The sequence below is a fragment of the Seriola dumerili genome, unplaced genomic scaffold, assembly GCF_002260705.1.
Source record: "Seriola dumerili isolate Sdu_G_001 unplaced genomic scaffold, Sdu_1.0 BDQW01001323.1, whole genome shotgun sequence".
Taxonomy (NCBI): domain Eukaryota; kingdom Metazoa; phylum Chordata; class Actinopteri; order Carangiformes; family Carangidae; genus Seriola; species Seriola dumerili.
Window position 1 is genome coordinate 296577 of NW_019175578.1, and position 7686 is coordinate 304262.

Genomic DNA, 7686 nt, shown 5'->3' on the forward strand with positions numbered 1-7686 from the left:
ACTCAGTGTTCCTTTCACCTTGCTGTAGTGTTACCCTTTTTATTTAATTTCTTGAACATAACCAAAATGTTATATAATCATGTGTGTATCCACACCACGTCATTGATGCTCTAGTTTCTTTTGACTCAAACCCACATACACCATCCTGCTGAAAAGCTCGCTGGAGCACAAAATGCCGGATATGCGGTATTAATCCGCTGCTGAGAACAGTTCCCATGAATGCACTACTCTCTCCAGTTTGAATAATGTGTGTTAAAAGTGTGTGAATGCAGTGAATCCTGGGCCGAGAGGACAAAGACAGTGAGTTGCAGAATGAAAACACAGGATTAAATTCAATATCAGCAGCACTGTAGAAATCTTATATACAACATAGTCAAAATATACCGTTTGGCAGATACGTGACTCCAGTGTCATAACAAGCGACGACCATTTCCCAGTCAATGGGCAAAAACCTGGTTTAAACATCCAGGACCGAATCACAGGAAACCGTCAACGTGTCACTGAAGAAGACAGAGACACTGCTATGATGCTTTCCAGGTAGTAAAGGGCAGGAATGTGGTGTTTAACAGGAGGCACACGTATTAATCAGAGAGTGTCCTGGGCGCATTATTTGATGTTGCGTAATATGCCGCCGAGAGTGACTGGTCTTCTCATGGCGCCAGCGCGGTCCTCCAGTGTGGAGAATGCAGGTGCCAGGAGGGTGCTGGGGTCTGCTGGAGGACCATTGATGCTGTGGATCACTGCGGCTGTCGCTGCCCTCTCGTTAGGAGCAGTGACGCATCGTCAGCGCGGGGAATGACCTGCTGACGGGCCGAGCGACTTCGCCAGCTGGCATGAAGGAGCGAGATAAAAAGAGAAGTTAAAATCAGAATATTTATAAAGTGAACTGTTAAACATACAAACTGTATGAGCACAAGGTTAGAAAATATAAATGTTGCTTTTTCAAAATTAATCACAATTACACATAAAAGCACATACAGTATCACTGTATCTACCAACATGTGCTATTGTAGAGGCAGATTTACGAGGACACGTGAACACACAGAACACACCTGTACATCCAGTCTCCACTCCAGGTTCTGGTAGGAAGCAGGCAGGTTGGAGAGGCAGCTGATCTCAGGATGCTGCGGATCTGACTGTGGTGCTGCTACGGAGCTGCAACACAAAAACAAACATTCTACACCTCAAGTGGAGTGCACGCGCGATCAACACACGTCCTCAAAACCGTCTCCTCACGACAATAAAACAAAATCCAAAAGTGTCCACCTGTAAGAGCATCTGGTTAGCTCACTCACCGGAACCCCAGAGCTAACTGAAGCGATCCAGGAAGTCACTTCTGAGATCTACACACAAACACACACAGGGATGGAACAGTAACACTGGGAACAGTGATGTTCACACAGCTTGCTAAAACATTCTGGTCTCACTAGATTTGCTGTGTTGGTGATCTGTGATGACACACATCATATAATGTTACAGACAGGCTTTAATCAGTGGACAGGTGTGCTGCCCCTCTGAGGAGCTCATCATAGTTTGTTCAATTCACGAGTCAGTAAGAACAAAGACATAGAAGCATTAATTTCTAACATAAAGAAAGCTGCCTGAAAGCGTGTTCCAGAAGAGTTTTGACAAGATGTAAAAGGTGAACAAATGAGTGCTTTGTGTTCGATGTCCCTTATGTATATATTATAGGCAGGTTATCAACTTCAACGCTTTTCCTTCTTCACTCTTGTTTCACATCATGTTTCTGGAGAAAGTGTTTCAGTGTGGAAAATGAAACAGATCCTCTTCAGATCTGGACTTCAAGAGTGTTCAGCGTGTGCGTGAGTCACCATGTGTTTGGAGCTTCTCCGTCATCAGAGAACATCAGGCCATCACCACTGGTGCTGCACCAATATCCACAGGAACAGAGCAAGCTTCCCTGTAAGCACAGGTTGCATTTTATGGCATCAATAATGGTAGTCAAGGTATGCGGGGGAGTATCAGGAAGTAAGAGTGTCAAAGCTGTTATGTGGAAAAATACCAAAAAGGTTCAGTTCGTTAGCACTAATAACCAATGATCTCAACCGATATTTAACCTTCAACATGAATCCATGGATCCAACAGTTCAGACTGGTGTGGATGGTGTCTAACAGTGCAGTGTACTTTTTTTTACACTTCAAAAATCATACACGATATAGAATTTACCATATATTATACCATACCATTTACCTATATCATTTACCATATTATTTAGCATTGTTCATTATATCTGAGTTATTCGTGTAACTGTTTCATACTATTATTTATCAGGTTGACTCGTCACAGTCATGTAGAGTCTCTCTGGGATCCATCATAGTACTCTCTAGTCCAATGAATGCATTCAGAGTAAACAGGACGTTACATTAGAGTGGATTGTACTAAAGTAAACTGATGATCATGTTTTAACCTCAGTTTCACAATCAGTGAAATGTTCTTTCCTTCATCTTGCTTCTCTGTGTCTGATCACTTGTGGCACAAACTTTTATACAAAATGATTGATTATAGGGAGTGTCTTATTCATCCATTTGAGGCTTAATTGTGGGAGTGGAAATGAGGCTCGTGAATGCAGTGAGATTTATGAGCTGAACCTATGTGAACACACGGCTTTATACACTCTGATGAAAAGATGGTAGTGAAAGTTTATCGATGGTATGTATTGACTCCTGTTTAGTTAGTTCTAGTCATTAATCTACACACATGGCCCTGAGCTGGAAATGTCTCTACTGCCAAAGTGTTGAGCTTTTAGCAGAGATGGAGCAGTCGGCTGCTTGTGTGAGGAGTGTGTGATGATGACAGGTGCAGGGTCTTACTGGCTGCTCCTTCATAGATCTTGGGGCTGCTTCCTCTCCTTAGAAACTCCAGTGCAATGCGACCAAACTCTCCAACCACTGAAAACAAACAAACAAACAAAAAATCTAAGTCATTCTCTGAGGAAAACCATTCTCATATTTATTTTTCAAACATATATATATTAATATCAATATCAAACATACTTCAAGCACACAGGCTGCGTCAAAGGTAGGGAGTCGGTCATTTTTATCATTCGGCGTTCACAAAAAGTTTATTACAAAACAACAGTTACCGTGGCCAGAATACATGACAGTCGCCCTTTTTTTTTTTATCTCAGGTAAAAACATTGAATACTTTAATGATAAACTGACCGCGAACTGGAAACGTCTCCAGTTTTTATTTCAGATATCTGGTCACTTGACATATAGCTACATGATAAATGTTGTATCCACATCAAAATAATTTTCTTTTTTATTTCTTTTTATAGACTTTTCTAATGTACTTTTACTTGTAATGGAGGTTTGTTTGTTTTTAGTTTTCTCCAGCTATAGTGTATTATACATGATACACTGTAACTGACACAGTGTGGACATTACCGCACATTATTGTGGTGCACGTGAACAGTGTTGTGTGATGCTGATATTAGGTGTTTTTCTAAAAGCAGGTCGTTGTTGTCAGTGCAGCTGATCCGTGCTCTGCATCAGTCACGTTTCTGACGGTCAGCAGTTTCATCACAGGAGAAGCAGCTGATCTGATCTAACGATCTGATCTGATCTTGATCTGAGACGGGATATATAGCGTGTCGACCGTCGGCAGGAAAGCCAGGTGTTCTTTATGGTCGTCAGACAAAAAACCAGCAGCATCCTGAACCTCAGCGTCCCCGCTCAGCACCCGCGACAACACTTTAAAACAGTCACCAACAAGCTACACCCGGAAAACGACTTGGACAATAGCTTTTCCTTCCTTCTTCTTCTTCTCTCTCCTTATTTTGGATTTAGTATTGTCGGTTGGCAACCAGCTTTCAGATGCGTTAGCGCCACCTACCGGACTGCATTGTGGAAAATAAACCCCCAAAATTTGTTATCAACCCTGTGTTTTGAGATACGTCATTAGATGAATGAATATTCCCTTTGATGCCTCTACGAATAGGTTCCAACAGTGAGTGTTAGCTTAGCATTCTTTAGCGTTTCCTTCTTCTTCACTGTTAGCTCTTCGTTGTTCTTCTTCTTTTTAGCTCCGGCAGACTGGATGCTGCCCCCCTACAGGTCGGAGTTAGAATTGCAGTTTGTGTTTTTTTTTTCCTCATTTCTTTATTTCACAAATTTCACATAATCAATAAGACAAGTGACCAACAGCAGCTCAGTTTCAAAAACCTATAAAGACCACAAATAACACTTGATGACTAAGATAATAAATGTTTTTATGATGAGTTAAGGAGTCTGTAACAGAAAATACATAGACAATACAACAGAGGAGAGTTTTCACTAAAAATAACTATTATATCTTAATTTGAACTGAACACAGATTCTTTATCGACAGGATGTCCTGGCAGTGATGAAGCTTTAATCACGCTTCTTCATCAAAGCAGCTCAGAATAAAACATGAGGAGAAATAAAAACTAAACCAACAATGATCCACACATGTTCAATATTTATGATTATAAATGAACATTTCGGTCAGACTGACTCATCAACTACTTCTCTCCTCTCTGTAGCAGAAACAGTCTGACATTCACTTTTACTGCTTTTATCTGCTTCACATTGTTCATAACAGTTTGTTCATCATCAGATAAAAGAGTGAAAATATTCAGTAAGAAACTTCATGATAATTCACTGCACTTTAATTTATAATATATACTCCTAGACTGACTTTAACTCTTTCTTCTCACATATCATATAAAAGACTTGATTCATGGTTTCTGACGATGTTGCTTATAAAATAAAACTCTGCCTTGTTCACTATGAACGCGCTCGTACCTGGACAGGATAAACCAGAGTTAACTGAGCCAGGTGACGACCAGCTTCATGGTACAGGTTATCAGGACGCGTCAGTGTCAGGTTCAATTTAAGCCAGATAACTAAAGGTTATCCTGGGTATGTTGAGCTTGCACTTGAACTTAATATCAATCCAGCAAATAAAACTTTCTGATGACATTAATATGTCAAAAAAAATGAAAAGTACAAAGCACTAACCCCAACCTTAAAAATCATTCACTTTACTTGATACTTTAATGTTTCCATCTTTACTGCAGAGCGCCGTGATTTACTGCCTCATCTTGTACTGATGTTCACTTTCTGGCTCTAAATAAAAACATGTTGGATGATGTTTACCTGCAGTTACTTTCAGTAGCTGATTAAACCTGACTGCTGAGCAACTGTCAGTAACTGAGCCAGTGTAGATGATCAATAAGTTGATCAGCTCCTCTCTTCGTAAACAAATCAGACTGAAGCTGTGAGCCCTGTGTGTAGAGATTACTGCTCTGACATGAGCACTATTCAATCAATAACCACTAGTGAATACCACATGTGTATATGTAAAACATTTAATTGTGGTACAAAAAGTATCTTCAACAGATGAATCATGAATGAAAACAGACATTTGACGTGCCCCACCCCACCCACCCCCTCCCTCCCCGCAAATACCAGGTCAAGACTCGGGTGTTTAAAGTTCTTAAAGAACCATGAGAAACAGTCACATCTATATTTTAACAGAACCAATCAGACCCAAGACATTCATCACCCCTCCAGGACTGTCGTTTCAATACAGTTTAGAAATTGAAAATCAGCTGCAAAACGTGTCATTGTTTAAAGAACAAACTGATAATCATTCACATTAATATGCAAAAAAAAAAAAGTAATTTTTGCTGAGATGAAAATTATTTGTCTTTGGTTTGTAAAAAAGATCCTATATTAAATTAAATTACATTCTATATGAGACTGCAGTGATTGGTGAATATGAGTATTAGCAGTTTCACCAGTTTTTGCAAGGAATCAGCTGATTTTGCTTTAATCCTTGTGGTTAAAACTGAAACCACTGAGAAATCCTGGAGGGACTGAATCACACCGTGTATCAAAACCTTCACAATGTCTCAGTTTTTTATAGAGTAATCACAGTTTACAGAGAAATCATAGTTTACGGTATAGTCACAGTTAGTCTAACATGCCAGACCTTCATCTAATTCAGATGTTCAAAGGTCGTGTTTCTAAATCAATTATTAAACTAGAAGTCAATTGTTTTGCACACATGAAACAATTATATATTCCATACCCCTCACAGCAGAACAGATACAGGAGTGTTGTTCAGCATTAATTTATCAAAACATCCTGAAATATATTTGAGCCCAAGAGGTAAATTTCTACTCTCAATTTTAGTGTCTTGAACACCCAGACTTTAGGCACCCCAGAAACACAAAATAATAAATGAAATATTCATGTAAATAAACTGATTATCAATAAGACAATACACTCTATAATAAATAACTAGCAATGTAAAGCAGAGCATTACAAACACACAAGTAAAACCGTTGTGAGTTTCCCAAGGGACACACAACAACGTGTAAATACTTGGCAATCCAACTAAACATGAGAATACAGAGATAATCCATCAGAGCATCACCTCACGCAGAGGATCATACGAGTGTTGGCACTGTTTACCTTGTGTGTACTTTAAAAAAAAGATTGGGCATGTATAGCAGTTTAATTAATATTCAGATTTGACAAAGCCAGTTACACGGCTGTGTTTGTTTCAGTGGCCAGCTCTCCACACCATGCGGCGGCTTTGCTGGTTCAAGAGAGGACGCGAGCCAGCAGAGAGAATCTGGCACACCGACCACATCAATTCCGAAGCACTGACAACCCTCTGTACTTATTAAACAGGGCTGACATGTCAATGAAGAAACATTCTGTAACACATAACCATGAGTTAACTAGTTATATGGCAGCAAACACAACGTGCTTATTCTAACACAGCAGCCCTTTCATACAGGGGCTGCATAGGAATGCTCTCCTAAAGAGACAGCTGAGTCGTATAGAGACTCCCAGTCTGCAGCTGCTACACTACATGAACATGATTTACCAGAGATTAAGTTAGAGTTTCAGTTTTCATTTCCGGCGCTATGCTAAGCCGCACTTCCTGTTAGTGTCTGGTCTACAGCTCTGTGAGCAGCTTTGTCTGTTGCCTGAGCATTGATCGGAGGCATCAGTGACTCTGAGCTGCAGTCAGCAAGAGGCGAGACCGGACGACTGACACGGGAGCGCTCCATTGATATAGAGCATCAGCACACAAAACAACAACAACAGAAAAGAGAACCCTGAATACCTTTTCTGCTTTAAGAATGGTCACCGTCGTCTCTCATCCACTTGTTTGAGGTTTTTAGGTAGCAGATTTTATGATGTTGCTAGTGTCTGATGCAGTTTATGCAGTTCTAGTGTTGCAGCTTTTCAGCGTTACACGGTCACTGTGAATGATCCAGAGCCTGCGGCGGTGCATGATACGGCAACTGCGCATTCTTCTAGCAGCTTACAGGTTGCTCATGAACGAAGGTTTTTGTTGTCGCTGTGCGAGCGACTGGGTATACTATAGCTCAACGAACGTGCAAAAACATCCATTATTGGTTGTATATTTGACAGATATGAGTCACGGTTTTATTGGCAGTGGTAATTTTTGCATTTAATTTTCAATGAAAAATTATATAAAAATGATGATGATGAGATATTTTGGCTGAGGAGGTCTGTTCCACAAGCACATTTCTTTAACATCTGGAGATTATAATTTGTGTAGGTCAGGACGTCTCTTGGAGCGACAGTGCTTCATTTATAATGACACGTTTTACCTTTATCAAAAAATTGCCATTATAGCATATATTGATTTTTCCGT